We start from the raw sequence: 21,967 nt of genomic DNA, 5'->3' as shown, positions 1-21,967 counted from the left end.
CTGATACTGAACCACACACACACACACACACACACACACACACACACACACACACACACACACACACACACACGGCTATTTTTGAGTTGTGTTCATCCCTAATCTGGAGCAGCAGTAGAATCGAGCCCATTAGATACGAGGATGTCTGTTTTATCGTCCAGCTCCAGCTGCAGTTTCCTGGATGTTCATTCATCTCTCGATTGCTCCCCGTCTCCTCTCGACCTCTTTACCCGTCCTCCTTCAAACCGCTTCGAGGCGTTCCTGCTTCCTCGCGCTGCTCCGGCTCCCGTGGCGCAGCGGGACAGGGGTCGCGCCGCTTCCTCCGGGACGGGACAAATCAATGAAAATGAAGAATAGAGACAGCAACCAGCCAATGGCAGCGAGTCGCCGGCGTCTACGTGAAGGTGGTAAAATGCAGCCATCAGAGGCGAAAAAGCAGACGTTCACTGTGGAACAGAACTATAAACCCGGAAGACACATGCACCACTGTTACTTTTATTAGCTCTGAATTGATCCACACTCTCCGTTTTCAGGTCTGTGAACCTGTTATATATTTAGCCCCCGTCTCTCTGCACACCTCCACATCTCTCTTCCCCCTCGTGGTGCTATCGCAGGCGCTCAGCTGGAGGCTCCCTCCCTCTCTGTGATCAGATAGCCCGCGCAGCTTCAGTCAGCGCTGCTGTCCCGGCTAAATGAGTTTTAAAAGCCTATTGAGTTTCTGTGCCCGAGCTCCTCTAGCTGTGCCTTATATACAGTAGGTAATACAATGTGGTGTGTGTGTGTGTGTAACGCGATGCAGTCTTTTTAATTTGGGAAAGGAGGCACAGTCAGCAGGTAGAGGTCGTGACCTCTGCCTGAGGACAGTGTGTAACGTGAAATTGATTTCAAGGTAAAGCGTGAGGCTGGTGGAGCTTTTGCTGCTGCTCTTGTTGTGTTGTGTGTGTTTGTGTACATGCAGCGGAAAGAAAAGGCTATTCTCCATCACGGTGCCTCCGAATATCAGCTCAGCTCGTGGGACAATCAACGGGATGCCAAACGTGGCCCTTGTTTTACCCGTTAATGCCGAGAGCTCAAGTGAAAACAGTCGGTCAGTTGGCTGTCAGAATTAGCTTTTGATTGGACTGTAAATCCAGACTGGGGGGGGGGCAACGCAACCGGATTGATTCTTTCCAGCGGTCGACTTGACTCATGGGTTGTTTTTCTTTTGAGGCCACAGACGAAGTGGCCTTCTTGTTGGCAGTAATGACTCTGAGAATCCGAGGCGGCAGTAACTGGATCAATAGAAAATAAGCCTCGGCCCCATCAATTAGACGCCTAACTGCTGGAGAATCTCCGTCGCTTCGCCACCTGGTTGCTAAACGGCCGTTGTTGTTGTTGTTGTCATACATTCTGCCGCTGGCCAGTTTTACTTTATTATTCACATGTGTGAGTGTTCCCTGTGGTTGTCGCGCTACACGTCTCCCTGCGTGGATGCCTGCGTGACTCCGCCCCCCCGCGCGGTGACACAGCAGCTCCGTGTAAATCAGGGGCCACGTTGACAATTTAAAGCCGCGCGTCTCGATCCGGCACATTAGCCGGTTGAGTGTGAAAAACGCACAGTGGTGCTTTATGTCATTAAGTCGCCGACGGGGACTTTTCTTTCTCTTTTATTGGGGACATTGATTAAGCTCATTATGCTCTTTAATGCAAAGAATAAACACGGTGGGTTTTTACTGGACAGGTCAAAATATATATATATTTGATCGTTTTTCCTCTCTTCTGTTATTTATTTTTCTCATCATTGTGTTTTCCCTGCGTCGAACTAGCCTCAACACACAATCACACACACACAAACAAGCCGGCACTCAAACACTAGGGCGGCACTATAAATGGTTTATGTCACAATCTTTGTCAAGCACTCTCACCTCACATCATAGTATCACACACACACACACACACACACACACACACACACACACACACACTCACTCCCTCAAGCATCGGCCACGGAATTGAAAAGCCACTTCTGAAAATAATAATGGCGCTGTGGCAGCCCTGCAGCATGTATGTGCATTCGTGTGTGTGTGCATGCATTGCTGCAGTCTTCGATGCAGCTTTGCATGCAGATCTCTGAATGGTTTTCATCGAAGGAATTTGACCCACTTGCAAAGGCTTCTCCGTTGTGTGTGTGTGTGTGTCTGCGACGTTGTGCGCCGTGATTTGCATCTACATGTAACTCTCTAACGAGGCCGCCAGCGGTCTCCATGTTTTCCCGTGAGGATTTCACATACGGTGAAGTTAACGTACATCTTTTAGTAATCATGGTACCCAGAAGGACGGCGGTGACCTCTGTGAGCGGCGCTCTAGTGGCCGGAGCCGCTGTGCACTCACCGCTGATGAAGCCGTGACAGTAAGTCACGTAAGACGCAGGAAGACACAGGAAAATAAAGAGGAGCTTAGAGGTGCAGTAGCTTAGGATTGTCTTTTATCTGCCATTATTCAGATGCATCATTTAGTCCAGATTTAAAGATCAAGAGAAGAGGAGGGAGGGGGGAGATGAATAACCCATCTGCCATTTCTATGTCATCTCATCGACAGCTACTACTCTGGAGGGGCGCTGGGTGCGTCTCGGCCTGCGAGGCCAGCATGACAACATGAAGCAGTTTTAAGTGTTCTGTGAAATGGAATATCAGAGGCTCTTTGGTGCCTTTGATGGACGAGACATTAGCCGACTACAGCGGTATAATCGGGGGAGGCCAGCAGGGTTTAAGAGTCGGCGGCGGCCTGCAGGATCCTCGATGGCTCGCGTGGATCCACCGCCCTTTAAACGGAGCCCGTCCAGTGATCGATCGAGGGTTGAAGTGTTGGAGGTTGATGAGAAACACGACCAGAGGTCGAACCAATCTTAGCGGGGCGCTCAAAGCTCCTTTGAGGTAAAAACGTGTTCAGGCATTTTCAAGGTGTACGGCGAGATTAGAGCTCAGATTTATTTGTGTCAGTCCTTCTAATTTAGTTTAAGACGCTTTAGTTCTACATTAATGGTCAAGAATATAATGCTTAGGAATGCATTAACTCCGTGTTCCCCCATTTTATCTGACAATCTGATCTATTGAAACAATCCACTGTTTATAGGTGACCTTTCAAAGCCCATTAATTCTCATGCTGTAAGAGTAAAGAGAAGCCAACCAAATCATTTAGTTTGGGTAAGATTTCTCCTCCTGTACACCAGTATTTTAAAGTCATCACAGTGTTTGGTTATGGTGTAATAAGCCGAACCCAAAGGAACCGCTATGAAAACTGTGATGAGTTGAATGTAAGTCAATGTGAAGTAGTTCCAGCTCTCATACGATGGACGACTGGTCTCTTGAGACCTGATGTCTCCGTCTTCTACCGACCCCACACAATTCGGTGGGGAAACCAAACCATTGGTTAAACCCCCCCCCATTATATATCAACAACACATTATATGTACCTCTGTGTGTCTGAGCTCATGATCAACCGGTTTCCCACATTGTGAAGAAGGTAGAAATAGAAATACAGAATCCGTGAGAGGAAAGAGACACAAAGGTGCTTCTCAATGACAAAGCATCAACAGATGTTCTCCTCTCAATGTGACTCCAATGTCCCAGGTTCCTCGCAGCCCCCCCGCCGCTCGCTTTGTGCTCGCTCGCACTGCGGCTGTGATTCGCTCTGAAGGCGCGTGAGGAACGAGGCTACTGTGTGTGCCGCCGCCGCCGCCGCCGCACTTCCCCGACACACAAAGACGAAGGCCCAGGCGTCGTTACCTGCGAGCACGAGCGCGTATGATGACATCCATGTGCAACAACGGCCAATCAGAACCCCGTCAGGGCTCTGTGGGTCCGCCCGCGCTGCTGCTCTAATATACGCCTGTGAAACTTGAAAACGGAGTCGTGTCTGCAGCTCAAAGTCTCTCACACTGAAATAGTGATCGGGTGTGTCAACACAATTCTTGGGTCGATTTCCATACGACTAAAAGGAACTCGGTTACACGTCAAGAGGAACATAAATTGAACTGTACTACGATGAGCGAACAAAACAAGACAAAAGCACCTGTCAGGGTTGGTCAACAAAGTGCTAAGTCAGGTTTTGTAAATGGTTCAAATGAACACAAGTGAAATGTATTTACTTGTGTTAGAGACATTGTGTCCCTTCGGCACGCGGGGTAAACAAACGCGGGATCTGAATAGGCAGAAAAGCCCCTTGGTGCTTGCACACGCGTTCCCGGGCCCTCAGAAAGCCGCCTGTCTGGCTTCCTCTCTGACATCTGGGAGGTTAAAGTTGAAAGGGTGAAAGGTTTGAGCTGCTATTCACCGCTCAACAGGAACAAACAACACACACAAAACAGTAAAGATGCCAAAAAAGAGCGTCCATTTACTTCACACCCCTTTACTGTCGTCGTGTGTGTTCCCTTACCTCCTACTGTGTCCCCCAGTGGGTCCACACACACACAGCATCACACGTCGTGTCCCTTTTACAGCCCGTGACTGGTGGGATGTAAATGAGGTGCAGGGCCTGTCTGTCCGTCTGTCTCACTCCACAGTGTCTCCTGAAATGATTGCCAACCGCAGTTTCCGTAACGATAGCCCCCCCCACCAGGACCACCCAGACGGGTCCTTGCTAACAGGATGCACACGTATGTTCAGGAGCCTCACCATCATGTTATGACACATTATCATGTCCGCGATGTTAAGTGCTTCTGTCTTCAGTTGTTTCTGTTTGGATTCACATCGTTGGTCACGTGTTAACTGCGAATGTAGTGTTGCTAAACCGACGCTTGATGCCAGAACACGTCGTGACACATTAAGCGCACAGTTTGCTCATCTCCAGAAAGCAACGACAGGCAAATAGAAATCATTTTCATCTCTGTGACTACGACGGGTGATAAAGCTGGGGGGAGTGCATAATTCAATAATGCACGGGTGATGACTTCAAACCGGTCCATTCCGTTAACTATCCAATGATGTTCTCGTCAAGTTGAACTGGAGGTTATTCGCCCACAAAGTTCCTGTGTTTACTTCAGACCTCGAAGGAGCCAATGAGCACACGGATGCCATTTGAGCCCGTCAGGCCGGATGGAGCCAGACCGCTCCTCATTAGCTCGCCTGCGCTTCTGGAAAGCTCTGGTAGCTGCATTGGAGCCTCTGGTTGGCCGAAATCCGAAATATCTGACTTCTGGCTCTGTGACCTTTCTACTGGAAACAAGGACGCTGCCCAAGTGTTTCTTTAGTACATACGCAGGCTCAGCATTTACAGGTGAGCACTTGAGACGAATGCAAATGTCAAAATGACTGAGGACTTCCGCTACGAAGGAACCAAACGCTGCTCCTTCTGCTCTCTGACTTTCAATGTCTCTTTTGGTAAAAAAGTCATGTGGTTCTTCCTTTAGCGAGGCCTCTCGCCGAGGCCCTCGCATCAGAAGCGCATCGATCGGCGAATGGAAAGGTCGCGCCGCGTTGCTGCACTTTCCCCCGAGCGCACGGGGGGTTTAGTGGAGAGGTGACATGTGGACAAAGACAAAGAGGAGGCGAGTGAGAGGAAAATAAAAGCAAGGGAACGTATGAAATCTGAGACACAGTCCTCCGGACACGGAGGCTCCGGGGCCACGGGGCCACTGCACAACTAAGAGTCCGAGGAGACGAAACAACGCGTCTGCAGCCAAAGAAAGAAAGGTGTAGACCCCCACCCAACCCCCACCCAAGTAGCGTGTGAGCCGTCGGACTAGGTTTGTCTAACAGAGCTATTCGCAGCTAGGAAAGAAGGAATGAAGCAAAAAGGAGAACAAGGAAGGGAGTTTCCATTCCTTCTTCTCCTTTTTGCTTCATTTCTTCTTTCTATTCTTTATCTTCCCCATTTTGGATCTTTCCTTCCTAATTTGGCTCCATCTTTACTCCTCTTTCCTCACTCAGTTTAACCTGCTAAATGCTGACTGATCATCAAACAAGCAGCACCAACCAAAGCTACACTATTCTGTCCTCATAATGTGTCTTCGGAGACGATCACGACTCATTCCGCTCTCCACTTGTGCCACTGATGTGTCTCATCGGGGACCAATAAAGCGCTTCACCCCCCCAACAGCACTCGTCTTATCTCTCTCTCTCCCGCTCCGTCACGTCCACGTCTTACAGCGACGTCTCTCATCTAGGAATTTTGTTACCACGTTCTGCTGCTGTAGCACACAGACGCACACAGACGCACACAGACGGTGTTGCCGGCAGGTCGGAGACTCCGCGTGGTGGATGGCGAACGGGCTGCGAGCGCCCGTCCAACCCTCACCGCCTGTTTACAGACACCCGCCTTAAAGGCAGCAGAGGGAAGCAGGTGACTGTGTGCGCGTCATTTAATGTAACGTGTGCGAGCGCGTCGAGGACACGCCAGTGACCCAAATTGTACACGACTGTCTCCCTGTCATGTCTGTCCGTCCGCTTATCCTCCTGCCGTCCCTCCGTCCGTTTGTGTCTGTGCCTCCGGGCCTCCATCTTGTATTGTTCTGGACGGATAACGAGAGAGGAGAGGCCTACTGAATCACACACACACACACACACACACACACACACACAGAGACAGACAATCAGATGGTTCTCCGGATGAAAGGGTCATTGTGGAGCACAGCTACGAATCCTGGCAGCACTCAGCACTCGACGGCTAAAACACACACACACACACACACACACACACACACACACACACCCCAAAATTCCTGTCGGACAAAACGCTCCTTGTCTTAAAACTGCGAGTCAGACCCGTCCAAACACACACACACACACATGAAGGTGGATTACCCTCATTTACAAATGTATGGCTTTGTGACCGAGACATTAGCAGAACTAGAGGAGCAACCAATGAATTATTCAGGGGCCTTAAGGGTTAAAACAGGCGGAAAATATGCTCGTTAGGATTTCAAAGAGCAGACGGAATAGCCTCTTTAGGACGAAGAGGAGGAAGTGGGGGGGGGGGGGGGGGGCAGTTGTTGGAACTTTCCATTATTCAGGTTTTAAATCTGAACGATTTCTTCATCAATCAAAGTATTCTTTTCAAAATGTGCACACGTTTAAACCGTTAAAGAGAAAGCAGAAGAAGAATATCCCCCCCCCCAATGTTTAGACAATATGTTGCTGACGAAACAACATGAATTATTCAGAGTTCTTGTTAAAAGGGCTTTTAAAAATAATAATAAAGGACAAGACTAATTAAAAAAAAAAAAACGCTTATTCTTCAATGTTATGGAAAAAGTATTGAAATAAAGTCCCATAAATAAGTCAATGGCTCATTGAGAGTATGTCTCTCAGCATCTGAGGACACTATTCACCTATCGGAGAGGAAATGAGCTGCATGCTCCGTCGCCTCCAGGAGACGGGTGGAGGAACACCACGCGCCCTCCGCATCAAAAAAAAGTGATTACATGACTCGCTGGCCTTGCAGAGCGAGGTAAATCAATCAAAAAGAAATAAATAAAGACCCCCCCCCCCCTCCCCCATCCCCTCCATCTGTCCTCCCCCATCCCCTCCATCCACCTCTCCCCGTTTAGCTTCTTTTTCTTCTTGCTCAAACCTTCGATCCCTCCTGGTGCAGCCGGCCGTAGATAAGTGAGTGTGGCTGGTTGCTGTGTCTTTGTGCATCACTGCTTTAGACTAACAACCCCCCCCCCACACACACACACACACACACAGAGAAAAACGCACAAATTGGAAAGATTAAATAATTTTTGGAGAGGCATACCAGATGTTCCAAGCTTCACATTCATCCAGCAACATCCTCTTCATTTTCCTCCCTTGTCTCCTTCCCTCCCCCGTTTCCTCACTCATCGGGCCTTTTATTCATTTTCTCCTTTCTGTAGAACCTCCTCTCTTCCCTCTTCCATCCTTTTATCAATCTGCCATTGGTGTTTTAAAACCTTCTTTCTATTTGGTCTTCATTGTGACGCTTGCATCCTCCACTTCTTCCTCCCTTTACTGTCGATGCTTTTCTATGTTCTCAAGCTCTGGAGCCCGTTGGCTAAAAACACTAGCTTTTATTTTGCTATTGAAAGCATATTCACATTCAATTATTTCTTAATAGTTGTGGGTGTGACAGATTTCGTTGCGTTTTGTGATCTCCATCCTTCCTGCTGCAGTTTCCACTCCTTCGTGTTAATACTGTTCTATATATCTATCATTCATCTTCTTTCTGGATCTAAATGACTCAACAAATCTTTTTCACATCATTTATTTCTGGCTTGCTTTGATTTCATGTCCTTTTTTATTAACCATCTGCATACCCATTCACACACCCTCCTACTCTTTTTATCTCATATCCTCTTTGTGCATCATTTCTTGCTTTCCTTTCCTTCATACAACCCCCCCCCCCCCCCCCCCCCCCCCCTGTCATTCTCTCTAGGAGTCCTATTGATTCTCTAGTGGGGCCTCTCTCAGCTGTCAGCAGGAGATGAGATCCTCAGATGTTCCCCCACCACGATAAGCAAATTATACGTCTCCCACATAACTCATGCACACAAATAAATCAATGGAAAACAGATGTGAGACAGAGAAATGATCAGGAAATGGAGAAGGAAGGGGGGGGGGGGGTTGCACATTTATTCATTTTTTTACTTCTTGGTTTTCTAAGCGGAGGTTCTGCTTTATGATGGCACCCGTCCATTACATCACCTACATTTTTCATGCCATTTAAATCCCTTCGTGGTGCTTTATGACAGTGACTTCAGCAGAAGCAATATTTTATTTATTATGTCTATTATATCAGTTCAAGTTGGAAAAATAAATAAATCGGCACTAGTTTTGTCTCATCTGATCTCACTTGGGTGTCCTTGCATTTCCAGTGCAACTCCCTCTAACCTCCAACGTTTGAATCCTCCACACTTTCTTCTTCCGTCCAGCCAAATCTGCTGCTCCATCTACCCCAGGTACCCTCCCCAAACCCCCCCCCCCCACACCCACAGCCAACCTCTGCCCATTCATCCAGGTATCGATCGAGCTGTCCATGATATGCCACGTTGATTGACAGCTGCTAATTGGCTTAATCCCACCCCCGGGGGGCATGTTGGCTGTGTGGCTGATCTGGAAACAGCTGTCCTATTGTCCCAACAGCTGACACCGTGACCCTCGGGGAGCCGGTGAGGGGGACAGAAGGAGATATTGAGACGGAGAGACGGCATCTTATTTTCAGTGGAACAACATGGACACACAGTATCAAGTTAAGTTTCCTCCTCGTTGGCGCTCCACGCGAATGCCTGAGTGCACGTTGCGGCATCAAGCTCTTGTGCAGATGTTTACTGTATTTTTGGCTGCTAAGCAGATTGGAAAGGAAGCACACGGTGCGTTTTTTTCTGGGACGTGGCGTCCGACTCGTCAAAGTAGGAGGAGGGGCTACTGAGGGGGAGACATATGTCAGAGTCCCACAGACGGAGACCTCTGCACCACCAACAGCGGGTTTTCATCAAGTGCTTTGACAGACGCATCTGGCTCTGAGGTCAGCGCCTCTTTCGCCCGCAGTATATCCGTGCATCAGCAGCCGCGCGCCCAGTCAAGAGTGTCCTTGAGCGAGACAGCGAGTCGCCGAGGTTGAGCTAGAAAGAGGGAGGACGATAGAGAGGGGGAGAAAGAGAGAGACAGACGGTCACCCAGGAGACGAAGGAAGTAGACCCAGATTAGCTTTGCTCTATTGAGGAGGCAAGGGGCAGAACACAAGGTCTGGGTGGACGCCGCTAAGCCTTTAAAGACCCCCCTTCAGCCTGGGATGTACCCCCCTCCCCCCCCTCGCCCCATCCATTTATCCAGCAAGTGACACACACCGTTTACATTCGCACACTAGCCCACGGAGACCTTACTGAACATAAAGGCAGGCCGATGAAGTCATTAAGTGGCTTTACAGCTTCATTTTAATTTAATTAGTTTTACGTATAATGATGTGCAATGATTACAAAGCAACATGTGCATTGTGCAACGCTTCATTCCTTTGAGTAAAGGACCCCTGGATTGCGCATATGTTCAATGTTGGACAGCTTGACACGGGATGAAGTGTATATTTGAGGGATTAAAACAATAAAGACAATTGACTCGTCCGTGTGCTTGTACAGAGAGCGATAGTGTGCTTGGATTAGTCCAATACACCAATACAACACACACCACCAGTAGATGCCTAAAGGGCCTCAGCATGGTATTGATCCATATATGGATCTCGCTGTGTTTAGCCTGTAAATAATATCGACGATTTTAATCAAAAGTCTTAACAACCTTTGACCTCAGCAATGAATCTCAAGAAGCAACCGTTGTTCTCGTTTTCTTTTCTCCGAGGGTTGATGACTAGTTTGGAAATGAGCTGATGAATGACTCCCGGTCAGTGGAGGGGAACAGGGGGGGGGGGGCAATTGATCAGCAATGCTGCGGATCATTACACCTCCCGTGCATGTGTAATGATCCCAGTTATCTCTCAAAATCGCCCCCCTCACCCGAAGAGCCCCAACGAGCGTTTGAGTCAATGACAGACTGGAGGACACTGGGGTCATTGTGCCGAAACATCTCATTTCCCTCCCCGCTCCACGGATACCTCATAAGAACCCCCCTCTTTCAGCCCCACTCGGTTGTTGAAGCCAGACGCCCCCCCCTCCCTCCCTCCTTCCCTTCCTTCTTCCTCCAGGTTGACACAGAGAGCCCTTTGTTGTCCCGAGCTGCAATCACATACCTCAATGAGTTCGCACTGTTGCCCCTCAAGCTTCCCTCCGACCAAGGAGCCACGTGCCAAACCTGAGGTTCATCCAGCAGCTCGTGTGGATGCACCTCCGCTTCCCCCCGAACCGATGCATGTCGGTTCACGGACGAGCACCTGGAAAAAGCCACGCGACCGCTTCTCCTCTTTTTTTTTTCTTTTTTTTTTTACATTCGATTAAACATGCTTGAAATTTGGAGGTCCGTTGGATCTGTGAGTGCCTGCAGCACGGAACGACACAATGGCATGAAATGTACACGGCGCGGTTGAGGGATAATGTATCTGGAGCCGTTCCTGCCCACTCAGTGCAAGTCGCTTGGAATAAGTGCACCAGACAAAAACAGTATCTGAAGGGTGAACGCCAATGGAAATCCTCACAAACGAGAGGCGTTTTTCTCGCCTCCAAATGTCACCGGGATGCTTCTTTGATATGTATTTCTTTTCATCTGGGGAGTGAAACCTGATGACACGCAGCTCTTATTGCTCTAATCTGCTCGTGCAGATATTTGCATTGCTTCGCTGAATAAAATATCAGCGCGCTGCGCGAATAAAACGTCACGACTGTTTTCCTGTTAGGAAAGAAAAGGTCAGAACAGCTGTCTAGAGCCGCGGCGCTGTAGGCCTGCTCTACACACACAAACGCACACCGCTTGTGCTGTGATTACAACTTTTAAGGACTGATCCACACTGTGCCCCGCTCCCCCCATCCCTCCACCCTAAACTCCACCTAAAGCTTCATGGAACTAAAGAACAGCTAAAACGTTGTCTGCTCTTTCCAGCTCTTTCTCTGGTTGTGGAAACATCTGGTTCAGATGAATATAAGCGCACAAGGCGACACGCATGCAAACACACGCACACACACACACACAGCTGCAGACCCTTGAGTGAACTCAGAGTCTCACCTTACGGCGACAGTGACACAAGCAGAAAGACGGCCTGAAGCTACCTCTGTCCGTTGCTCTGGTGATGCTCAGGTGCACATACACACATTTACGCTCGTGCACGCACACACATACGCACTACACGTCGACCTTGCATGCTCAGCTTTAGCACCAGTGTGTGAAAACACATTTGGGGGCACATTGGAGTGACACACAGACACACACACGGTGACCTTGTTTGTTCAACCTTGTCAGTAGAATATAAACAGTGTTGCAGTGTTGGTGACACTCGCTTTCATAACAGCAAAATAAAAAATAAACAGGCTGGCGACAAATTTGATGTCACTCCACATAAAACACAGAGAACACGTATGTTGTGTGAAAGTAGCTCCAAGCAGCTGCTGCTTTAGTCAATTAGCGGATTAAACGTCAACACCCTCGCTAGTCGTCACCAGAAATACGCCTCAGTTCTTAAAAGTCTTTAATGTCGCCTGGATCTCTCGGCCCTGAGCAGCGCACCAAGCCGGCTTACTAGCTAGCTGTGCTATGCTACGCTATGCTACGGACTAAAGCTAGCGATCCTGTAAATATAGTGTGGGTTGGTTATTGTCATGATAAATGATCCAACGTGCACTCTGTCACATCCCTTTATTGGACAATGAAAGAAGCTTCGTGGCATATTGGGCTTTAAAAGCAACATCTACTCGTCTCGCTGTAGAGAACCAGAGCGGCTTCATTAGGACAATAACAATTAGACCCGTTGGGCGTCTCACTGGGAAAGGTCGGCGCTTTCAACCCAACGAGACGGTGACGGCCGGAGAAAAAGGCGAGCAGGGAGGTTTAGTATTTAGGAGAGAGCCGATGATGCGTGACAAAAAGAGGGAGGCTTCTTTATGTCGTGGTCAACGTTTACAGACAAGCGCCAATAAGTGAAATGATTACTGCTCAATGGAGAGGCGGCGGGCGCATTCGATCACATTACACCAGTGAGAGTCTCACAGTCAATGAAGCACGGCCACGGAGGGAGAGCGAACAGGGGGAAGGACGCTGAGGGGGAGGAAGGACGCTGAGGGGGAGTGCGGGGGCCGGCGAGCGAGAGGAAAAGGAAAATCAAGGAACGCATACAGGGAAAGCAACGGAGGGAGGCCGCCGTTATTATGGTAAAGAGGTCAACCTTGCACTAAAGCTCGGTCATGGAGAAAGGAAAACATGGTGCGTGTGTGTGTGTGTGTGTGCGTGTGTGTGTGAGCCTTATCTCCATTTCTCTCCTGCGTGTGCACATTGGTCATTTGCCACAGAAGTGTGCACGCCTGTATGTGTGTTGAGGACAAAGACGGCGGTTACATAACAGGCGCAGTGGGAGGAGCTTATAGTAAACTATAAATATGTCCTGGGATTTTGGTTAAATTGAGAAAACGTTAAATTGAGTCACGATGCCAGAAAGCTGCGCCGGCGTGCACACACACACACACACACACACACACACACACACACACACACACACACACACACACACACACACACACACACACACACACACACACACACACACACACAGAGAAACGCGAGTGTGTGTGTTTGTGTGTAACTAAGGAGCCTCGTCTCATGTTCGATCAGGTAAATCTCATTTGCTTTAAACGCATATGAATTGTGGGTAAAAAAAAATCCCATTATCTATCTAACGCCCACAAACACAGAATGAATGGGAGCCCCCCCCCACACCCACACACTCAGAATGTCAAACCGAGCTTGCCGCCAGCAGACAGAAGTTTTTTGCCGTTTTTGTGAGATTTCTCAAAAATAACGCGACCGCCAAAATGACTTTGACGCTAAATTGGCGCAAAATGTTCTCGGCCTCCAAAAAAACACCCAAAGCCACTTAAAGAAGCCGCTGGCTGGAGACTCTGCGTCTCTCACAATGGGGAGCTAAATAAATAATGTGGTTAGACAGAAAAGCGGAGACAGTAAACAGCCATTTATTTCCAGCGCCTTACCAGCAGGCGCCAGACATTTATTATTATTATTATTTTGTAGTTTTCTGCTTCTTGTCTCCCTGGGTAACTTCACTTCCTGCCTTGTCCTGTCTTCCCCTGTGATTGTCTGATTGGTTCCACCTGTGTCCAATCACCTGCACCTCCCTGGTGTATTTAAGCCGTGTGTGTCTCCTGTCACTGGTCATTGTCGATTGTCCTGGATGTTCCTCGTTCCTGCCTCCCGTTTTTTCCCCTGGTTCCTGTGTGCGTTTTTGCCCCTTGGCCTTTTTGACTTTGGTATATTGACTATTAAAGTCTTTTTGTTTTGAAAGTCTGCGTGTGAGTCCTGCCTTCCCCGTAACCCTGACACATCTGTGTGAACCTGCTGTTATTCAGATGAGTGTGTGTGTGTGTGTCTGTGCACGTGGCAGGTTGATCAGCTTCAGTTTCTTTCATAAAATATATAATACATTATGTTCACAGGTGGTTCAGAAATCAAACACTCACGTGGAATGCACACACATAAAACACACACACACACACACTCTTGGTTGTTCGCGACTGTGCAAAAGAGTTCACCTTTACAAATGTGTTCCATCAGCAAAATTAACTGGCTATAATCAACATAACCAAGTTAAATATGGTAATCGACAACACAAGTACACACCCTAATCTGTGTGTGTGTGTGTGTGTGTGTGTGCGTTGTCCACACAGCGGCAGGCTTAGCGGAGTTAAAAGATGGAGGAAGATGGAAGGGTGGGGGTGAGAGAGGGAGAGATGGATTGGAAGAGTTGAGTTGATGTAAAATAATCATTCAAAGAGCATTTTGAGGACGTCGCTTTAAGCTCTGTGAGGTTGTGATGGATGTGCTTTGTGTTCTCTCTATACATCTCCTGCACGGAATGACTGAATGAGACATCTCATGAATCAATAATCATATAAAATGGGATGAGAGGGGGGGGGGGTGACCACATCACTGGTGGCTCACACACACACACACACACAGAGTTAATTATTATGGGGAATAATGAGAAGCACGACTCATTAAATCTCTCCTTGACCCGTGAGCAGACACCGGCCTTCTTCTTCACTGACTCTACTGAGCAACCAGAGTCTGTCGGAGCGGAAGCTTCTCCACCGTCAATTATTAATTGTTTTTAAAACAGAAGCACCTCTGAAAATCCAGCGACCGTAATTTGGAGCGATTTAACAGACGAGGAGAGGAAAGGCTCCTGAGTCTGGTACGTGAGAGGAAGTCTGACCTTCTCTCCTGCAGAACGCCGCCACAGCGCAGACAACAAGCAACAAGCTTCTCCTGCTCCCGTGTGACCGCCGTCATGAGACCAGAAAACCGTCTGACTGCCACAGGAAACACGCCACACTGGATCACGCGCGCACACGCCAGTCTACACTGCACACTGCCGTGCGCTTGTAGAAGGTAAAGGTACCGCACAGACACACACACACACACACTCACCAGCGGTGCTCAGATCAATATGGCCGTCCATCTGCTGTAATCAATTGTCATTCCGATCGGATCGACGGCGCCGCGCTCACATCATCGAGGGTCCAATCCACGGAATTGCTCGTTAGTCCTAAATTGGCATCGACCCGAGCTCCTCCTCCTCGTGGTCTCCAGGCGGCCCGCGCCGCTCCCCTCTGAGCGTGGGTATGTGTGGGGCCGGAGGTCAAAGGTCAGGCTAACCGAAGAGCAGTAAAAGAACCGGCGTTCACGTCGGCGAGCTGAGGCGTGACCCCCCCGCGGGCGGCTTCGAGATGAACGGCGAGCTGCATCGAGTCCCAGGAATGTGGAGCGCAGGCGGACTAAGTGAATCCACATGAGCCCCGAGAGAGAGAGAGTCCGCGTAAACCACAGAGGACCACCTGCGCCCCACAAGCAGCAGAAGACCCCCCTCAATCGACGCAAACAAATGAGCCACTGTCCTTCTGTCTCCCAGGTGGGCAAGTTAAGACATTAGAGGTCAGAAACCGGAACAACCGACTCCGTCATTTAATCTATCTGAGGCCGGAGATTAGAGATATAATCCCATCAGGCCGCCGTGGGATACGTAGAATCAGCGTGTCATCTACCTCTGAGCAGGAGACACGCGCACACGGACGTGAAATCAATGAGTCACAGGGAAGTTTAGGAAAAACCGGCAAGCAAGTAAGACGCGTAACGCGGACACGAGCAACAACGGCGCTAACGTGGCTTCCAGCTAGCGACGAGCTTTAAAGAGCCGTCCTCTCCCATTACACTTCATTGTGTAACACGCGTCGCGTTACATTCATTCATTGTGTTACATTCATTGTGTTACATTCATTCATGGTGTTACATTCATTCGCGAACACGGGCAGCAACGAAAGAAGAAGAAAGAACACCCCCCCCCCCCCCCCCCCAGAGGTAACAGAAGCCTCATAGTGGACATGCTTCTCCAAACAGGGTGTGTGTGTGTGTGTGTGTGTGTGTGTGTGTGTGTGTGTGTGTGTGTGTGTGTGTGTGTGTGTGTGTGTGTGTGTGTGCAGATTGAATCTTGCCTCCGTGGAAAGACTAACTACCTCTCCATCTCTCTGACAGACAGACAGAGGGATAAAAGCCAGAGAGGTGGGGGAGGTGGGGGAGGTGGGGGGGGTTTGGAAAGGATTAGAAAGCAGAAGACGGAGCAGAGCGGCTGCAGCGAAGCCCAACAGCTCCCTCTGTCGTCACCCAGAGACGGTCTGCTCCTTCTCGTCCTCTTCACCCGTCTGTCCATCCCCGTCCCTCCCCATGTCCCTCCCTCCTTTCACGGCTCCAAAGGAACAAGCCGGCGATGCCACGGTCTGTGAGAACGTAGCAGCTGGCAGCTAATTAAATCTAACGATTACAGTGTAATAAATAAATCCCTGTGTCTCGCTGGCTCCCTGCTGCGCCACGTCAGTTCCTTTAAAACTCAGCCCACTTGGCCACAGATCTTTGTTTTCACTCTTCACCAAAGTGGAGAAGTCTCCTCGGCTCGCGGGCCGGTGGGATCTAGAAAAGCGCCTCCCAACAGCCACCCTCTCGTGGTTCTGACTGTGAGGAGCAGAACCCTTTTAGAAGTTCTGAAGGCGAGCACAGCTGACCTGGAATCACCGTGTGTGTGTGTGTGTGTGTGTGTGTGTGTGTGTGTGTGTGTCCCTGGCCTGGTTGTGTCTCTTCACTTGTTTAATTGTATCCCGTCTCCTCTGCCAGCTGCTGATACCTTGGCTATTGGCTGAACATCAGTGAAATATCTGATACCCCCCCCCCCCCCCCCCGCCCCGCTTTCATCTGTCATCCAAGCCCCCCTGTAAATACCACAATGAGGTATCCGTACAAGAGGACGGCTGGATACAGGGGAAGTGAAGAAGAAGAAGAAGAGGAGGAGGAGGACTTTGACTCGGTGGCTCCCAAAGGGCGGGATGGAATACGGCGTAACCCCCCCCCCCCCCCCCCCCCCTCACCCCCCCTTCTCTCTCTCCTCCAACCGAATGACAGAAATACTGTTGCTCGGAGAACTAATTAGTGAGTCACGCAAACGTGCTGGGGAACAAATTAGTTCTTCTTTGGTGCTATTTACCAACAAAAAGAAGGAGCCCTTTGAGGGGGGAGAACATTCTCTTCTTCTGATGTGTCTTCTGAGTGGCCACTGAACCACAACGAACACTCGTACTACCAAAGGGAAGTTTATTTTCCTCTGCCATGTCTCTGCTCTGTAAGCTAATTAGCAAAATGCAGCTCAGTGCCGACAGATCAGAAACATGCAGCGTTTCACCTGAGGTTCCTACTCAGGACCTCACATTTCCTCCCCCATAACCAACCGGAGCTGCTACGTCAGCATGGTTGAAATATGTATATATTTTTAAATACACAATGGAAAAAGCAGCCCCCCCCCCCCCCTCAGTAAGAAAAACACTGTTGAATAAAATACAATAACCGCAAATTATTCACTCGGTGGCTCCCACAAGACTGAGGGGGTTTAGAGGCAGGCGTGAGGGGTGGGAGAAGGAGCAGAGAGGAGCGTGGGAGAGACATTAAATGCAGAGGAGGTGGGTGGGGGGAGTGGGGGGGGGTTCAGAGCAACAGGGTGTGAGAGACGGCGGGAGAGAGGTGAGGAGAGGGAGAGGCGGGGGAGATATTATTGCCTGCTTGAGAGCAGCAATCTTGAGTTGTGCCGTGAATACCAACAGGGTGCACAGCCCTCCAGTCAACGCCTCCCCCCTCTCCCCCCTCTCCCCGTCTCTCCCCGTCTCTCCCCCTCTGCTCCCCCGTTGAAGACTGCTCACATTTAACACCTATATATCTAACTTACTCCCCCTGTGAAAAAGAATGCCTCGGCGGCAGCGCAATAGTCCATACACCCGCATCCTGCGAAGGGACCGAGGGGAGGTGATGTGGCCCCGCAGCGGCGACGGGACCAGACGCGCGGCCCCGATTCAGCGCACAAATGCGCCGGAGCGACGTGTTCGGGGTTTTTTTTGTGCAGTTTCAGGGCTGCTGGCGCGGCTCTCCAGTCCGCTGAGGCGACGTCAAGACTGCCGAGAACAGGAGCCGCTCCTCGGAGGCGTAAAACGAGCAAACACTAAACGGGACGCGGCCGGACCGACGCAGATGCAGCCGTCGCTCCAAGAAGTAACCACTCGTGGTTTTCTGTGGAAACGTGGTCACGAAAGCGATGCTGTTATTTTGACTTGAATGCTGCGATCTGACAGAGACGCGCACACGCACGCGCACGCAGAGCCGGACGGGGATCCAAAGAAAAGTTGTGCGTCGCCGTAACGCGGAGACAACGGGAGAGGCACCGAGGCGGCGGAGGGAGGGAGGGAGGGAGAAGAGGGAGAGAAAGACCACTGAGGTTAGTCTCTACGTGGCCAGACACACGCACACGAAGGCACGCACACGCGACAAAACAAAAGATAGATAGATACTGTGCTGGAAGAAGAAAGGAAATCAGTCAAAGCTTTGTTTTTGTGACAAATGGTGAGCGGAGAAAAGTCTGCGCGGCTTCAGCCAGCAGCGCAATGATTGCGCCGCGCACCGTCTCCGTCGCCAATGCGCAAAGGCTCTGCGGGCTTCTCCTGTCTGATTACGCATTTGCAGACAAATAAGGGGGTCCGACATCCTCTCACAGTGGCCGTTTTATAGACATACGGTGTGTGTGTGTGTGTGTGTGTGTGTGTGTGTGTGAGCCCACTATCTCCCCAGCATCCCGGGAACCGGAACACTTCACTCCGGTAAAAGCCTCTGCGCCGCAGAAAGCGGAGTCCTTTAACTCGGTCCTTACCTTGGAAGTGAGACACTCCGCGCGCACTCCGCCTCTCCAAGGAAATCCCCCCGATACATGCAAGCCAGCCGAAAACGGTCACTTCTCTCAACAAGTACGGCTTCTGTCATCGGATGTCCACCATCCACCGATGGAAACCCAGCTGTGTTTCTGGTTGCTTGGAGAAGACGAGGGCACCACGAAGAAAAACCAAACCCCAAATGTTCTTTCTGGAGCGCAGGGGCAAAATAAAGAAGCAGAAGAAGAAGAAGAAAAAAAAGAAGCAGGGCTCAAAGATGATGAAAAAAGAAATGACAGCAGCGCGTCTCGATTCCGAGATTGAAGTGACGAAGAGGAGAGGGGATGGTGGTGAGAGAGCTGGTGGAGCTGGTGGAGCTGGTGGGGAAAGAGGGAAATCACCGGAGCATCCCTCCCTCCTTCGGGTATCAAAATCCGTTCCCGTCAGAGCCGTTTATCCGTCCTCTCTCCAAGAGCTTCGGGAGCGGTGTGAGGGGAACAGAACGAGCGCGCAGCAGCAACGGGAGAGGGGGAGGGATGGGGGAGGCGGAGGGAGGGACACGGAGGGACGTTGCGGCCGATGGAGGGCGTTGGAAACTACAGTAATTTATCTTCTGCCTGCATATTCCGGGCTTGTTATAGTAATAATATAACGTTTTGTCTTATGGGTGGTATTTAAATGTTGCATCCTGGGACTGTGAGGATACGGAATATGAATAATATCATGTGAAATTAGATATTTTAATAATCACTTTATTGGCAAGATTTTTTTCCTGATGGTTGTTAAAAAAAAAAAAAAAAACTTCTGCTGAGTAAGTTGTTTTTTTTATGTAATAGAGAATTTTGGTTATTTGTATTGAAGCTGTGATGCTGCTCATTGCTTCAGACCGAGAGGCTGCAGCACAACGAGCCCTGCGCGCGCGCGTGTTTTGGGGGCGGTAGTGAATGCAACAGTTGCTCTTTCGTCATTGGCTGAGAGCAGTGTCCAACCGCTGCTACAGCAGGTTTAGAATCTCACAGGCAGCCAATGAGAGGAGAGGAGGGGCCTGTGGAGGGCGGAGCAACTCGGGCATCACTCAGTGACTCTCTCCATCTCGTAATAGTGTTAAATAGTCACACTCATGGGGGCATTCGTGAAGTTATTAAAGCGTTGGCACCTTAAACTCTTCTGACTCATAATCCAATGTTTTCACGGAAAAAACCTAGAAATGTCAAAACGAGCAGTGAGCGTCAGTAATGAGCACGTTAGCACCGGTTAGCGGTTCAGCTCTACATTGTGGGGCCATGATGGAGCCAGGTGTCATGATGGGGTCTTAACAGTCTCCGCCCTCACGGAGCTGGGTCGATTGTACGTCTTTTGTCATCCGTCTGATCTTCAGCGACTTGACGGACATGCAGCAGGTCGGTGGTCCTGAGTTAGCTCCTAGCTACGATAGCTTCCTGAGTCTGCCTGTGTGTATGTGTGTGAACAATAACTGGGACCACAACAACAACAACGCAGCAGCGTCCGGTGTCTCTAAGCAGACCTTTTATTAGCGTCTGTCTTTTTGTAAAGCTGATACGGAGCTCATGAGCCAGAGATACTGCAGGCAGGAGCTTTGTTTTACACAAGACGGTAATATTACCTTGGATGCAGAATGACATTATTAGGTTAAGACAAAGGACAGCTTGTCAACAAGATCTATTTTCTGCAGCCGCCTTTTTGCTCACACGCTTTATTTCTGTGTGTCGTAAACAAGTGTACACAAATGTATTTGAAATTCTCATAACCAAACTCCTCATATCTTTTTTCTTTTACATTTTATGCCGAAGCGAGAGGCAACGACGCAACGCTGAGAAGTAAAGGAGACAATTAGTTCTGTATCTCTTCCTCTTCTTCAAAGACTCGCAGCTCCGCGGCTTGTAAAGCTCGTACGTGCTCACCTTTCCCTCAGGTGATGAACCAGGATAAAACCGCTCTAGTAAATGTTTACGTCTCCAATTCGACGACCTCGGTTATTTCTCTCCCGGCGAGGTTTTTGTGTTTGTTGCTTTTTAAGTAATGTGTCATCAGTGGAGGTCTTCGTATGTGAGGTGATAGCTGGACTATATGTGGCCCCAGTACAGCAGGGTCCGTTATGCACCGGTTCAGCTTCTGTAGTTGTACTCTTCGGTAATGTGACACACAGTTTGTCACTTTGACCCCCCCCCCCCCACCATGCGCGCGCGCACACACACACACACACACACACACACACACTATTGTATTACACTGCCTGAAGCTCCTGAACCTCTTGGACTAAATCTCTGACTTTTCACGTCTACAGTTACTGCAGAAATAATCCTGATTGTAATATTCCTGAAGAGGTTTGCCGCCTGGTGTACTGTGGGACCGGTCGTTAGAACTCCAAAAGCTGAGGCCCTCTGGCCTCCTGCACCCCAAGGCGCCTTCGCCCTGTCACGGATCATGCTCTGTAAAGTGGGTCTCTCGCAGTTTGACATGTGTTTGTGCTGACTGGCTAGTTGTCGACACGCCACAGAACGTATAGACTGAGTCCCGTGAGGTGAGCATCTCTGAGGAGACGCCCTTCACAGCATCACGTAACCGTGTGCGTGTGTGCGTGTGTGTGTGTGCGTGTGTGCTTGAGGCTGATTCAGTAAGTAACTACATGTTTTAAAGCCACATTTGACTGTTACCATCTCACCAGAAACACAAACACATGCTGGATGTGCAGCAACGCTCTGATTTATATTCCGACGGCGTATCTTTTTTTTTTTTACTCATTAGTCGATATAAATGTAAATTGCATATGTTTGGTTTGGAAACGGCTTTGTAACTTATTAAGCTTCAGGATCAAACTGCGGAGCTATTTTTCCATCTGCCAATTAACGTTCCTGTTAAAAAGCCGAGTGCATTTTTTCCTCGTTATCACCCGAGAGTGGTCTGCAAAGAGATACCAATAAGTCACTCGGCCCTCTTTGGTCTTTAGGTCTTTGTAAAAAAAAAAAAAAAACTTAATTTGATAAGTTGGGTGAGTTTTTTACCACGTTAACATAAAAGATCAGCGAGTAAAGTAACTTGAGTTCCACTAAAAAATGAATAATTACATCCAACAATTAAGCAAAGACTGTTGATGGCATGATGCTACTAGAAATG

At 49.4% G+C, this 21,967-nt stretch overlaps 1 protein-coding gene across 1 annotated transcript in view; it reads right to left on the bottom strand.

The window, feature by feature from the left end:
• Positions 1-19,361, bottom strand: part of cdh11 (cadherin 11, type 2, OB-cadherin (osteoblast)) — a 61,944-nt gene extending 42,583 nt beyond the window's left edge. Inside the window, exon 1 of the mRNA XM_040178734.2 lies at positions 18,835-19,361. The gene's annotated coding sequence lies outside the window, so the exon portion shown is untranslated. The remainder of the gene's footprint in view (positions 1-18,834) is intronic.
• Between the last annotated feature and the right edge of the window lie 2,606 nt (positions 19,362-21,967).

This window comes from Gasterosteus aculeatus, chromosome 6 (assembly GCF_964276395.1).
Source record: "Gasterosteus aculeatus chromosome 6, fGasAcu3.hap1.1, whole genome shotgun sequence".
Lineage (NCBI taxonomy): Eukaryota > Metazoa > Chordata > Actinopteri > Perciformes > Gasterosteidae > Gasterosteus > Gasterosteus aculeatus.
Note: the sequence above shows the minus strand (reverse complement) of the source record. Positions and strands in the feature narration are given on the sequence as shown.